The sequence below is a fragment of the Lissotriton helveticus genome, assembly GCF_964261635.1.
Source record: "Lissotriton helveticus chromosome 1_1 unlocalized genomic scaffold, aLisHel1.1 SUPER_1_unloc_17, whole genome shotgun sequence".
NCBI lineage: Eukaryota > Metazoa > Chordata > Amphibia > Caudata > Salamandridae > Lissotriton > Lissotriton helveticus.
In genome coordinates this window covers 2,790,232-2,805,207 of record NW_027611656.1, presented here as the reverse complement: position 1 = coordinate 2,805,207, position 14,976 = coordinate 2,790,232, and the positions used below count along the sequence as shown (strand labels likewise).

General features: G+C 48.2%; 1 long non-coding RNA gene and 1 pseudogene across 1 annotated transcript in view; both read right to left on the bottom strand.

The window, feature by feature from the left end:
• Positions 1-2,688: 2,688 nt before the first annotated feature.
• Positions 2,689-4,202, bottom strand: LOC144805638 (uncharacterized; annotated as a pseudogene).
• Positions 4,203-5,209: 1,007 nt separating this feature from the next.
• LOC144805648 (uncharacterized) overlaps positions 5,210-14,976 on the bottom strand; it is a 28,777-nt gene continuing 19,010 nt past the window's right edge. The window contains exons 2-3 of the long non-coding RNA XR_013605563.1: positions 5,567-5,735; positions 5,210-5,471 (exon numbers count right to left, since the gene is read on the bottom strand). This is a non-coding gene — a long non-coding RNA (uncharacterized LOC144805648). The remainder of the gene's footprint in view (positions 5,472-5,566; positions 5,736-14,976) is intronic.

Genomic DNA, 14,976 nt, shown 5'->3' with positions numbered 1-14,976 from the left:
TGGGGCCTGAACTATTAATAGAACTTATATATATTCATTAGGTTGCCCGCCCAGTTCCATGTCCTGATGAAGACCCTGCTGCAAGGGCTGCACTAATCCCTGCGTTACATTGAGGGCCGAAACGTCGACAACTGTCCCGATATTTGTCAACTCCATACCTAATTTGACATTAATTGCACTTCTGGAGTATGACATGTATATACTGCTGCATTGAACCATTGGTCCTATTTTTGTATTTGAATTAACATACAAATGTAATTTTGTTACTCAGGTTGATTTTACTGTCACAACTCCCGTACCACACCATCCTCACTCAATCACTTCCTCCTTCCCCCCTTGGGCACTGTACAACCTACGATACTTTGTATATTCGTTATACCCATCCTCATTGTGAATTAAAACAATGTGGATTCATTTGTTGTTTTTGAATTTTTTTTTGTGTGAAATGGTAAAATCATTGTTGCTTCCACACTGGGACCCCTTTCTCTCAGTACTCATTCAACCCAGGTCCCAGTGACTATTTTTGGGTAAACCCCCCCATATATATACGACTGGCGGTTGAAGCACCTCGGTGAGGAAGTTAGTCCTCACGCTGCTGCAGGGAGCTCAAGGGCTAGGGCTTTGGCTGCCCTGCGCAACACCACAGCATAAGTAGCCCCCTCCTCCGTAGTCACGGAGGGAGGAGAGAGAAAACCAGTGTCAGGCGAAGTGTCTAGACCACTGGCATCCCCCAGCTCATCATCCCAGTCCTGACTTAACTGGCACTGCTGTGCCAGAGGGTCCTCAGACCCCTCCCAGTCCTCCCCTTGATCCGTGTCCTGATTAACAGGCATGTCAAATGTCAAAGGTTCTTATATAGCGCCTTATCACCGATAGGTCTCAAGGCGCTTGCTTTGGGAACCCGTCCTGGCTTTTCCCTGTGAGATAATCCCTACTGGGCATCCCCAAGGTGAAAGCCAGGCATCCCGCCGCTGGGAGGCCGTAGTGGAGATTAAGCAAGCTATTGCCCAGAGTTGCAGAGTGTGAACCCGTGATTCGAGTAGGCACCGAAGCGAGAATTGTCGAGTCCGTGGACATTTGGGCTCAAGACCCTGCCGCGTCGGGAATTGAACCCTGGTCCCGGGTCTGACCTCTGCTTCAGGGTCTGCCTCCTCTAACCAGTGAGCCACACTTGCATAAATGACAGAGCCGGGTCATAGGTGAAGGGCTCACCCATCGACATCGGGGACGGCACTGCTCCGACGCCGAACCGGGACTGGGGCTAAAACCAGAGACAGTGTTGTCCGAGGATGGCGCCGGGGTCAGCACCAGCGGAGGAGTCATAAGGTCAACTGGCGTCGACCGGGATCTAGGCCTGGATCCCACGGGGTCCTGCACGCCGAGACCGAAGTTGCTGACGGCACCGGGGCCGAAGCCGCCAGCAAGTTAGGACTCCCAGTCGGACCCGCGGGCCCGAAGCCACGCCGGCAGGTGTCGACGGCGGGAAGAGAGTCCTCTTGGCCACGAGGAAGTCTCTAATATCGCCCAGAGTCGCATTCAGTCCAGGGACCAGAGAGTGTGGGACAGGATGCGACTCCTGAGCCGCGTGAGTGGCGAGGGGAGTCCTCACTGCTTCTTTTTGACATGCCTCGGCTTACCCGAGTGCGAGGACTTGGATCCGGATGATCGGTGATGCCTGCGGCTCCGCGACCAGTTCCTCGACTTCCTCCCCGACTGGGACCTCAAGCGGCACAGAGTCGACTGCCGGAGCTCAAGGAGCTTACGGGAACGCTCCCGCCTAGCCTTCGACGTCAAGGCCCGGCAGTCGGAGCACGACTTGTCATCGTGGTCGCCCCCAAACAGTAGGAACACCGGCGGAGGGGGTCGGTAACAGACATCAGTCGGTGATAGGCGTCACACAGCTTGAAACCGGGCATCCCTACTGGCACCAGGAGTCGAGTCGACTCGACAAAGATAGACAAAAATGTCCAAAAAGTTAGTAAAAAAATGACTAAAGTTACGTGCTCTTCCCGGATCTGCGCTATCTGGCGCGGAAAAAAGAAGAGCACGAGGGCGGCGTCTAAGTACTCCAGCGACATCATTCCGGCGATCACGACACCGACGACGGAGCCGCAGACGACGCCTACCGACGTGCAGGGGTACTGCTGACGAAAAACTTTCCGTATCCAGTCTGACGCCTGGGGGTAATTCTTAGGTAAGGAATCTAACACTAACGTGTTTCTTTCAGATTCTGTCTTTCAGATACTAGCTTTTTTGGCGTAAGGATTTTCTCCAGTGTGGAGTTTCTCATGGTGAGATAGCGTTTTTCTCTGCAGCTCTTCTGGCATTCAGAACACTCATAAAGTTTTTCATCAGTATGGAGAATCGCTTATGATTAGTGAGGCTGTGCCTATCAGATAGGAATTTCTGGCATTCACAGCATTGGTAAAGTTTTTCCCCTGTGTGCGTCTGCTCATGTAGAGGGAGATTGTGTTTAAAACTGATGCTTTTCTGGCACTAAAATATTTTGATGGTGTGTTTTCTTATGGCGCTTGAAATTATCTCTACCTCTGAATCTTTTCTGACAATTAGAGCACTGATAATTTTCTTCTCCAGTATGGATTCTCATATGTTTAGTGAGATTACATTTAAGGCTGAAACATTTTTGGCATTTGGAGCACTGATAAGGTATTTCCCCAGTGTGGGTTCTTATATGGTAAGTGAGACTGCCTTTTTTACTGAAACATATCTGGCATTCGGGCACCTATATGGTTTTTCCCCAGTGTGGGTTCTTATATGATTAATGAGACAGTTTTTTTGGCAGAAATATTTTTGGCATTCAGAGCACTGATATGGTTTTCCCCAGTGTGGGTTCTTATATGATTAATGAGACTGTTTTTTTGCCCGAAACATTTTTGGCATTTAGAGCACTGATAAGGTTTTTCCCCAGTGTGGGTTCTTATATGCAGAGTGAGATTGCTTTTTACCCTGAAACATTTGTCACATTCAGTGCACTGATAAGGTTTTTCCCCAGTGTGGAATCTCACATGCCCAGTTAGAAGTGATTTAAGTGTGAAATCTTTTGGGCATTCAGAGCACTGATAAGGTTTTTCGCCAGTGTGGACTCTCACATGTGCAGTTAGAAGTGATTTAAGTTTGAAATCTTTTGGGCATTTAGAGCACTGATAAGGTTTTTCCCCAGTGTGGGTTCTTATATGCTGAGTGAGACTGAGTTTGTCTCTAAAACATTTCTGACATTCAGAGCATGGATAAGGTTTTTCCCCAGTGTGGGTTGTTGTATGTTGAGAAAGAGTTCTTTTGTCAGTGAAACATTTCTGGCATTCAGAGCACTGATAAGGTTTTTCCCCAGTGTGGATCTTTGTATGCTGTGTGAGTCTACTTTTTAAACTGAAACATTTCTGGCATTCAGAGCACTGATAAGGTTTTTCCCCAGTGTGGATTCTTATGTGCCGTGTGAGTCTACTTTTTACACTGAAACATTTCTGGCATTCAGAGCACTGATAAGGTTTTTCCCCAGTGTGGATTCGTATGTGCCGTGTGAGTCTACTTTTTACACTGAAACATTTCTGGCATTCAGAGCATTGATAAGGTTGTTCCACAGAATGGGTTATTGCATGTTGAGAAAGACATCGTTTGTTACAAAACCTTTCCTGGCATTCAGAGCACTGATAAGGTTTCTCCCCAGTGTGGGTTCTTATATGATGAGTGAGACTGTTTTTGTCATTGAAACATTTCTGGCATTCAGAGCACTGATAAGGTTTTTCCCCAGTGTGGGTTCTTGTATGCCGAGTGAGACTCTTTTTTTCACTGAAACATTTGTGGCATTCAGAGCACTGATAACGTTTTGCCCCAGTGTGGATCTTTGTATGCTGTGTGAGAATACGTTTTACACTGAAAACTTTCGGGCATTCAGAGCACTGATAAGGTTGTTCCACAGAATGGGTTATTGCATGTTGAGAAAGGCTTTGTTTGTTACAAAACCTTTCCTGGCATTCAGAGCACTGGTAAGGTTTTTCCCCAGTGTGGGTCCTTGTATGTTCAGTAAGTCTTCTTTTGTCACTGAAACATTTCTGGCATTCAGAGCACTGGTAAGGTTTTTCCCCAGTGTGGGTCCTTGTATGTATAGTAAGTCCTCTTCTGTCACTGAAACATTTCTGGCATTCAGCGCACTGATAAGGTTTTTCTCCAGAGTGGATTCTCATATGTTCAGTGAGTTTCGATTTACGGGCGAAACTTTTCGGGCATTCAGCGCACTGGTAAGGTTTTTCCCCAGAGTGGGTTAATGCATGTAGATATAGACTCGCTTTGACACTAAACCTTTTCTGGCAGTCAGAGCACTGATAAGGTTTTTCTCCAGTGTGGATTCTCATATGCACAGTGAGATAAGATTTACGCCTGAAACTTTTTTGGCATACTTTGCACTGAGAGTGGTTTCCCCCAGTGTGCATTGTGTCAAATTCTGTGAGATAAGATTTATGGATGTATCTTTTTTGGCATATGTAACTTTTTCCCCCGACTTAGGTTATTTTGCCTTGATTGAGGCGGTTTTGAACACTGAATTTGTTCTCACAGTCCGTGTTTTTTTAAGGTGTATTCCTAGAGTTAATATCTCTACGTTTAGTTTTCTCTTGCTTATATGCCACAGTAAGAGTGAACCCGATTTTAGAGTTAGGCTTGTTTAGATAATGTTCAGCATTTATCTCTAAAAGAAATTGTGTGTAATCTTTTTAACACTTGAATTGAGCAAACTATGTCTGGAAGCAGCCCTGTAACACCTGTCGAAATATTTCTAGCAGATAATAGTCTTTAGGTTATAGCCTATCCGGCAGCAACTTATTTTGTGACTGAAGATTTTCTCAAATCTATTTGTATAGGTTCTTAGCAATGCAGTGATAAGGTGTTAGTCTGATATTTATTAATTAAGCTGATAAGTACCTTTTTGCACTGACGTAATGGCAGTAACTGAGGGCGTTAGAACGTGCACGAGTCTCAGAACATCAGTTCCTTTTACCCTTTCTATGTTTGGTGTAAGGTTAAGGTTTGTAGTTCTGAAGACGAGGATTTATTTACATTACCTATAGCGCAACTGTGCTCATTTAATCCATTTTTATATTCAACAGTTTTACATATCACTCATTCACAGCAGATACTGTTGAGGCGATTTACATAGAATTACAGAACAGTACACAATAAAAAATAAACAATCTGAGATGGTTATGAACACAATAAAGTGGTGAATTTTTAAGGTTTTCGCAAGAGTTAGCAGAGTGGGTCGTGGTTTTCTACCCAGAGTCAGATAGTCTCAAACTTGTGTAACTGGTTAAAAACGGTTGTTGAACAAAGGTGATTTTCCAATCTTTCGGTTGTTAACGTGTCAGCTTCGGAGTCTTCTCTCAGCGTCTTTTTTCCTTGATGGTATGCAGAAGATACCTTTTGTTATAACTTTCTTTTATGCAGTGTGTGCTTCCTCTCTGGAATTACATGATGTTTTAGATGAACGTTATTCTGTGCACAGATAGGGCTTTGCTCTGGGTTAATGAAATACTAAATTAGAGACTTCACTTACAGTATAGTACTTTCCTCAGCTCCCACTTCCTCGCCACACCGAGATTTTGGAAATTGTTTAAACGTAGAAGGCTGGATGTCCTTCAGTTTTTCAAAATAATCCTTCCTATGGCACTGACTTCAGTTGCCTGGTGCTAAATCTTGCTTTCTTCGTCAGTAATTTCAATCACCTATAGTATTAAAATTAAATAGTTAATACAAGAAAATTTCCAAAAATATAATTTACAAGCCAAGTCAATGCAGAGTTGCAGAATTTTGACAATGTTGAGCTGTTTTTCAGACAGAGCAGAGTGTAGAATGGTAGCCTGAGAGTACTTGGATGTAGGAGTGAGGATTTATAGAATTTTCAACATTTTATTAAGCCACCTAAGGATATATGCACCCTATAGTCTTGTAACATTGAATCCCAAAGGCAGAAATTAAAGACATATGCAGTGGCACCAAACACATATTTAAACAAGCATTGGAAATGCAATAGGTCTCGCCATAGGATAGTTTAGAGTTTTTGGTGTGGAAAAGGTTTTTTTTTTTGTTACGTTTTTTTCCCTTCTAAATAAAAGTATTAATTTTGTTTTTAGATTTGTGATTATTTTAGCAAATAGAGGGGGGGGTCGAGAGCGAAGGACGGAGGGGAGAGAGAGGGGGGAGAGAGGAGAGAGAGAGAGAGAGATGGGGAGAGAGGAGAGGTAAAAGAGGGAAAGGGAGAGAGGGAGAGGGAAGTGAGGTAAAGGGAGAGAGGGAAAGGGAGAGAGGGAAAGGGAGAGAGGGTAGAGGGAAAGAGGGAGGGTTTAGAAGAGAGGGGGAGGACGAGAGCAAAGGACAGAGGGGGGAGGGAGGGAGAGAGGAGAGCAGGCAGAGGGGGAGATGGGGAGAGGGAGAAAAATTAGAGCAGAGGGAAGGTAAAGAGAGGGAGAGAGGAGAGAGAGGGGGAGAGGAGAGAGGAGAGAGGGAGGGAGAGGGTGAGGGAGGAGAGAGGAGTGAGGAGAGAGTGAGAGGGAAGTGAGGGAAAGGGAGTGGGCGGGGAGAGAGAGTGGGGAGAGGGTGGAGCGGGAAGAGCTGCTCTCGGCAGGCTGGGCAACAGATGCTGCTGGGGAACGGATGAGGGGAGTTGCTGGCGGCTGGGGAGGCAGGTGGCGGAGAGCAAGGGGCGGAGCGGGAAGAGCTGCTGGCGGAGCAACCTTGTTATGGGCAATGTGTTGCTGTAAAGTGGATTATAAACTGATCGACTAAGAGTAGACCAAGGTCTATGTGTCAGTGTGAGTGATCTCAACATCACAGAACAAAATAGTGTGTAACTTTCTCTATTTACCGAGCAGTTTATGCAATCTCTACAAGTTGCGCTATAAGAATCTGGGAAATTTTCCGCATGTCCTGCTGATGCCTGAATTCTGTGCTGTATGCTGGAGGGGGAGGTGTGCTGGTAGAGAGAGTGGGGAGGGGGCGGAGCGGGAAGAGCGTTGTGAGGGGAGAGAGAGTGGGGAGAGGGCGGAGCGTGAAGAGCTGCTCTCGGCAGGCTGTGTCAGTGTGGAGTGCTGGCGGCTGGGGAGGCAGGGGGCGGAGAGCAAGGGGCGGAGCGGGGGGAGGTGTGCTGGGAGAGAGAGTGGGGAGGGGAAGAGCTGCTGGCGGAGCATCCTTGTTATGGGCGATGTGTTGCTGTAAAGTGGATTATAGGCTGATTGACTAAGAGTAGACCAAGGTCTATGTGTCAGTGTGAGTGATCTCAACATCACAGAACAAAATAGTGTCGAGCAGTTTATGCAATCTCTACAAGTTGCACTATAAGAATCTAGGAAATTTTCCACATGTCCAGCTGATGCCTGAATACCGTGCTGTATGCTAGAGGGGGAGGTGTGCTGGGAGAGAGAGTGGGGAGGGGGCGGAGCGGAGCGGGAGGAGCGTCGTGAGGGGAGAGAGAGTGGGGAGAGGGCGGAGCGGGAAGAGCTGCTCTCGGCAGGCTGGGGAACAGATGCTGCTGGGGAACGGATGAGGGGAGGTGCTGGCGGCTGGGGAGGCAGGGGGCGGAGAGCAAGGGGCGGAGCGGGAAGAGCTGCTGGCGGAGCTAAGTAACAGATGTTTACACAAAAAGCCGATTTGATGCTGTGCACGTGCTTTAGGCCACGCCTGAAAGCCACGTGCACTGTATCAAATCAGCTTTTTGGTTAAACTCTGGTTAAGGCCCTATATCCTCGCAAGCTCGATGCGTGTGCATCGAATAGCGAGACCTAAAAAGGATACTATTAATTAATTTTTAATCTGGATTTCTGGGACGGGAATTTCCCCTCCATGGACAACAGGCATTTTTCCCCTGCCCTGAGTTACCACCTACTTGTATCTAGTATCCTGACTTTTGAGTTTGGCCTCTGCCGCACACAAATCTATTGTGTATTGCGAGGATTATGCCTAGACATATCCCTCAACTATGGTCCAGAGTATGAATTGAGGGCAATGAAATTAAGGCGTACTTTCATGTGGTCATTTTATTCCACCTGATTATCCTTTGTTAGGTTTTGCTGCACCTGGATGTAACGGGTGCAGAAAAACAGGACACCATTTTTGTCCAGACAGGAAAATTAGACTGAAAAGACCCACAAGACTGTGGGTGCAGCAGAAGCAGCCAAGACGTATGCTGTTTTTTTACTAACTGGGGGAAACACACAATTCTTCCCTTTGTTAGACATTTCTTTACCCTTCCCTCCCCTGCTTCACCCATCGCCCCCCAACCAACCACATGCATATATCTACCACCTGCTTAAATCAAGTGGTAAATAAAAGCCCCAAAACATTGTGAAATAATGAATGGCATGCGGTTTAATAGGCAGAAGAATCTGTTCCTTGTGGCAACTCCCCAATCAATTGCGTCAAACTGGTAATGGAATATGCTACTTACCAGTATGCATCTGTTCTTGGCATGTAGGGCCGCTAACATTCATATCTTGTGCATAGATCGCCGCCTGGTGTTGGGTCCGGATGATTGCACCTTGTTGTCCTGGAAGAGTCTTTTGAGTATCACGAGATAGGTGGCTCCTCCCCTGGACTACAGTGCGCATAGGCATCCTCTCCATCCTCAGATTGTTTTTCGCCATTGTGGCAGGGATGGAGTTTTAAATATCATAATTGATGACCATGCTTGCAAATAATTCTGACTGCTACAGCTGCGACAGGCACCGGGGAGGATGGGAGGGCGATATGAATGTTAGCGGCCCTACATGCCAAGAACAGATGCATACTGGTAAGTAGCATATTCCGTTCGAGGCATGTGGGCCGCTAAATTCATATCTTGTGCATAGAATGGATAGCAGTTTCTCCCCTAGCGGTGGTTGCCCGAGCCAGCTGCAGCAGCCTGAAAAAGAGACTTCAGAACAGCCTGTCCTACAGAAGCTTGCTGCTTGGAATGCACATCTACACAGTAGTGTTTTGTAAATGTATGTATGTTATTCCATGTGGCTGCTCTGCATATGTCCTCTAATGGAATGTTCCCCAGGAAAGCCATGGATGCCCCTAGCTTGCGTGTTGAATGCGCTCTCGGGAGGACTGTCAGTGTGCGTTTAGCTTCTGATAACAAATCTGAATACACTTCACAATCCATCTGGCTATTCCTGCCTTGGAAATGGGTTTGCCTTTGTGCTGTGGTGAGAAAGCTACAAAGAGTTGTTTAGTCTTCCTAAAATCCTTTGTCCTGTCTATGTAATACAGGAGAGCTCTTTTCACGTCTAGCGTGTGCAGTGATCTTTCTGCAACTGAGTCTGGATTAGGGAAGAAAACCGGTAGCTCTATGGTCTGATTGATATGGAACTGAGAGACTACCTTGGGCATGAATTTAGGGTTGGTGCGTAGAACTACCCTATTAGCATGCACTTGAATAAAAGGTTCCTGAACAGTTAGGGCTTGCAGCTCGCTAACCCGTCTTAGTGACGTAATCGCTATTAAAAAAGCCACCTTCCACGTTAAGAACTGAATCTCACAAGAGTGGAGGGGCTCGAAAGGAGGTCCCATTAGTCTGGTCAGAACTAAGTTAAGGTTCCATACTGGAGAAGGTGGTCTTCTGGGAGGAATGACTCTTTTGAGTCCTTCCATGAAAGCCTTTATGGCAGGAACTCTGAACAGTGACAGGTGTTGTCTGTTCTGCAAGTAAGCCGCTATTGCCACCAAATGTATACGGATGGAACTGTACGCCAGATTGCATCTGTACAAGTGTAACAGGTAACAAATGATGTTCTGCCTGGATGCATCTAGCGGGTTAATGTCATGGTTGGAACAATAAATGACAAAACGTTTCCATTTGGCGGCATAGCATGCTCGAGTCGTAGGCCTCCTCGCCTCCTTAATGATGTCCATACAATCAGGGGGCAGATTTAGATACCCAAATTCTATGACTTCAGGAGCCATATTGCAAGGTTTAACTGTTGCGGATCTGGGTGCTGAACCTCGCCATGGCTCTGGGTGAGAAGACTGGGTGTAAGACGCAGTCTTTGATGAGGCACCACGGAAAGTTCTAGGAACGTGGTGTACCATGCTTGCCTCACCCACGTTGGAGCAACCAGGATGAGGGTCATCGAGTGTTGTCTCAGTTTCTGCGCCACCAGAGGTATGAGAGGGGCTGGCGGAAAAGTGTACGCAAATCTGCCTGACCAGTTAATCCATATCGCATTGCCCTGAGACCGTGGGTGTGGGAACCTGGCGGCGAAGCTTGGGCATTTTGCGTTCTCGTTTGTGGCGAACAGGTCTATCTCTGGTTTTCCCCACTCTGCTGGAAGAACGGCTGCAGTACCGAGGGATGAAAATCCCACTCGTGCACCTGATGGCTGTGCCTGCTGAGCAGATCCGTCATCTGGCTGTCCTGTCCCGGGAGGTTCTCCGCCATGAGGAAAATGTTCCTCTGAATGGCCCACTTCCACATGCTCTGAGCCAGGTGAGACAACTGTGGAGAGTGAGTGCCTCCCTGCTTCTAAATGTAATACATTGCGTCATGTTGTCCGTCCGGATCAACACGACCTTGTAGCACAGATGCATCTTGAAAGCCTTCACCGCCATGAAGATCGCCATCAGTTCCAACAGGTTGATATGCATCTTCTTCTGTTGGTCCGACCATAGTCCCTGCACTGTGTAATGAAGGAGATGCGCCCCCCATCCCAGGAGGGATGTGTCCGTCGTGAGCACTATTTGTGGTACAGGCTCCTGGAATGGTCGTCCCTTGCAAAGGTTGTGTGGGTTCCACCAATGCAGAGAGTTGTATGCACGACCGGTCACCAACACTAGGTCTTTCAAATGTCCTTGAGCCTGGTTCCACTGCCGTGCTAGACACTCTTGGAGCGGACGCATGTGCAGTCTCGCGTGCGAGACTATGAATATGCAGGAGGCCATCATGCCTATCAACTGCAAAAACACTTGCGCTTGAAGTGAGTGCTGAGGTCTGAATCTGCGAATCAGCATTTGCATGCTGTTGATCCGCACCTGAGTTGGCTGGGCTGACGCTGTCAGTGTCCAGTGTCGCTCCCAAGTACTGTTGCACTTGAGCGGGCTGCAGATGCGACTTGGGATAGTTTAGAGAAAATCCCAAGCTGTGCAGAAGATGAATTGTACGTGACACGTGGTCGACACACTGTTCGGGCGACTTTGCTTGAACAAGCCAGTCGTCCAGATAGGGATAAACATGATTATGTTGTCTATGAAGGTGTGCCGCCACCGTCGCCAAGCACTTGGTGAACACTCGCGGAGCAGTGGTCACTCCGAAAGGCAGTACCTTGAACTGGTAGTGTTTGTTCTGTATAGTGAACCTGAGGTATTTCCTGTGTGCCTGATGTATAGGTATATGGAAATATGCATCCTTCAGATCCAAGGTTGCCAGAAAATCCCCTTGACTGAGCAGGGGCAGAACCTGCTGCAGAGTCAGCATATGAAAATGCCCTGAGAGGATGTACAGGTTCAGGGGTCTCAGGTCTAAAATGGGTCTGAGAGACTCGTCCTTCTTCGGGACTAAGAAATAGAGAGAGTACACCCCTGTTCCGTGCTCCTCTAAAGGCACCAGCTCTATGGCCCCCTTTTGCACCTCCTGCTGTAATAAGAGTATGTGCTCTGCGGACATAGGATGGTGTCTTGGTGGTATGTCGGGTGGAGTGGATGTCAGTTCTAAACAATACCCGAACTGGATAAGTTTTCTCACCCACCTGTCTGTGGTAATGCCTTCCCAGACTGGCAGGAACTGTTGAAGTCGCCCCCCGACCGGTGTTATGTGGTCCGGGGGCAGTGACAAGACGTCACTGTTTGTTATTTGCGGAGGACCTGGCGTTATTGTTACCGCGTCCTCTGCCCTTGGTGCTGTTACCACGGTATCCACCCCTCTTGTTCTTATTGAAGGTGTTCTGTGTAGCGCCTTTATTGAACTGTGTCTGCTGAGACGTTTGCCCCCTCGAGGTTCCTCTGTTATTTGAGCGACGAAAGGAACCACCCCTGAACTGCTGAGACTGTAAAGCTCCCATAGACTTAGCCGTCTCATTATCTTTCTTTATTTTTTCAAGGATGGTATCAACGTCAGGCCCAAATAGGGAATCTGGGTTTATGGGGTGATTCAGTAGACTTGTTTGTATTTCTGGCTTAAAACCTGAAATCCTCAACCACGCCTGTCTCCTCAACATTACGCTAGTGTTGATAGCCCTGGCTGCAGTGTCTGCTGCATCTAGCGCACACTTGATGGACGCATTTGAAATCAGTTTCCCTTCCTGAATCAACATGTCCGCCCCATCCTTATACTCGTCAGGCAAGTGTTGTAATAGTTGCTCTAGAGTGTCATAGTGTGCCCTGTCATATCTGGCCAGTAGGGCCTGTGTATTAGCTATCCTCCAAATGGTAGCCGCCTGCGCAGCAACCCGCTTCCCAGAAGCCTCTAGCACTTTAGACTCTTTGTCGGGGGGAGGAGCATCACCACTCGTCTGCGAGTTCGCCCTCTTCCGGGCATTGGACACCACCAGCGAGTCCAACGGCAGTTGACCCTTTATGGACGTAGGGTCCACAGGGGCAGGCCTGTATTTCCTCTCAATACGGGGGTTCACCACCCTTGCTCTGGTTGTGTCCTTGAAAATGTCAGTGGCATGCTTGAGGACACCCTTGAGCATCGGTAGTGTCTTCACTGATCTTTCCGATGTAGCGAAAGTTTCAAACAAGAAGTCCTCTTCAATCGGGTCTGCATGCATGACCACATCGTGATTCAACGCCGCCCTTTCAATAAGGGCGTTGAAGGCCGCAGTACCCTCCGTGGGTGCTGTCTTCACTTGGAACTGCTGTGTGTCCGACGTGCCTTGGTCGTCACCCACATCTTGAGATGCATCAGGGTAATTAAATTGTTCATCATTTTGTCCATCACCCCCACCATCGTCTGTGAGTGCGGGGGAATGCGTAAAGGCCTGCTCGTAAGGCCATACAGGCTCGAAAAGTACTGGCGAGGCAGCAGAGCCTCGTTTCTTTTTGAGGAGAATTCGATATGATTCCATCCCCTTTTCCGGTAAGATCTTCCGTTTCACGAGGGTGAGTCTTCTGGTTGCAGAGTCAATGTACAAACCCTTCGACCCCTCGGAGGGGGGTTGGGTAAGACTAGCGCTTTCAGGAGTGCAGTACCGTTCCTTAAAGCTGGACATCGTTTTCGCAGGGTCGGGGCCCTGCACTGGCTTAGACATCTTGGGTCTTGCGGTCGGAGGCAACCCAAATACTATCGGTGGGTGCCCCGATGTCTGTTTGACCTTCTTTGCGGCCGTCTCCAACTTCGATCTAGTTGGGGCGCCTTGTGTCCCAAAATGGCGGTGGCTTGATGCGTCACGTTCCAACGCGGCCATTTTCTCCTTCTCGTCGAGAAGCTTCACCAGCATATCCCTGTATGCCTCCGGACTGAGGGGCTGCTGCGACTCGAGTCCGTCTTCAGTGTTCACGCCCCTCAGGGCTGCCTTAGATGCCGACGATCCGTCTGTTTCGGCTTTCGACACCCTCTTGGGCATGCCGATCTTCGGGTTGGCACCCTTATGTGACCTAGAAAGGTCAATGACACTCTGAGCCTTAGTACAATCCGGAGGATCGAAGCTTTGAGAAACGAATCCTGGAGGAACCAGTTTCAGTTTCGATTTGTCCTTAGTCAGTTTCAGTTTCATTTTCGAAGGCGCAACCACCGATGGCTCTGATATATTCTTAGCCGGGCAAGATAGCGGGGCTGTAGAATGAGTAGAAAGATCTTGGCTAAGTCCTTGCGGCGATGCTTCGACCTGAGCCTTTGACCAGACAGTGTCACTTTCGACCCCCGACACGTCGGTAGGTTCTTGTTCATCACTCGAGTCGCCCTCCGCGACTCCGATATCCATAACGACGTCTCTTACCTCGACGTCTTCATTGTCTTCTACATTTTCTACCTCTCCGTAGTAAGAGTCTTGATAGGAGGCCGGATCGGAGAGTTGTTCTGGTTCCTCCTCTTGGACGCCCTCGTCGTCCCCAGCCTCGAAGATATTCTCCGGTTCTAGCGCCTCTCGCGCCGGTGGTCTCGCCTCACGTCGAAGAGCGAGCGCCCCTTCCGACCTGAATTTCGCACAGGCCCGGCAACTCTCCTCGTCGTGGTCTGGAGATAGACAATCGCTGCACACCGGGTGCACGTCTGATGAAGGGTACTTCGAGTCACAAAGTGGACAACGTTTGAACGGGGTCCCAGTTTCCATCGCCGATGTCAGAACTTCGGTCGGGCCTAAAAAGTTCATCAAAAGCACACGTGCTTAGGTATCCGGGAACCGGACAATATAACTCAGCACTGAACGAAGAACAATACCGACGCTTCAAAGGCCTTTTGGCCTGTAGAAACTAAAGTTTTTCCTTAGGTTCCGAACACGAGTCACAGAACACATCCGAACCCAATGGCGGAAAAAAACAATCTGAGGATGGAGAAGATGCCCATGCGCACTGTAGTCCAGGGGAGGAGCCACCTATCTCGTGATACTCAAAAGACTCTTCCAGGACAACAAGGTGCAATCATCCGGACCCAACACTAGGCGGCGATCTATGCACAAGATATGAATTTAGCGGCCCACATGCCTCGAACTGCATGTTACTGGGATAAATCTACCACAAAACAATTACATGAGATTTTTCTGCCACCCCAGTATTGTGCAACTTCTAACAAGGGACTATGAGAGGTCTTGGACCGGTCCTGTGACCTGGAGGGTCACACCAAGTGTGCCCTTATTTAAGGCAGAGGACTGTCATGGGTTTAACAGCTAGAGCGGCGGTGGCAATGCACCCTGTTGTAAGGATCAATAGCCTGATGAGATCTTTGCATCATGGTCAGTGTAGTGGCTTCCTACTGACACACCCATGTAATGCTCCATTTCTATGCCTGGGTGTTAAGGGTGTTGGTGCGCGTAGAATAAATGCAATGTGAGAGTGCGA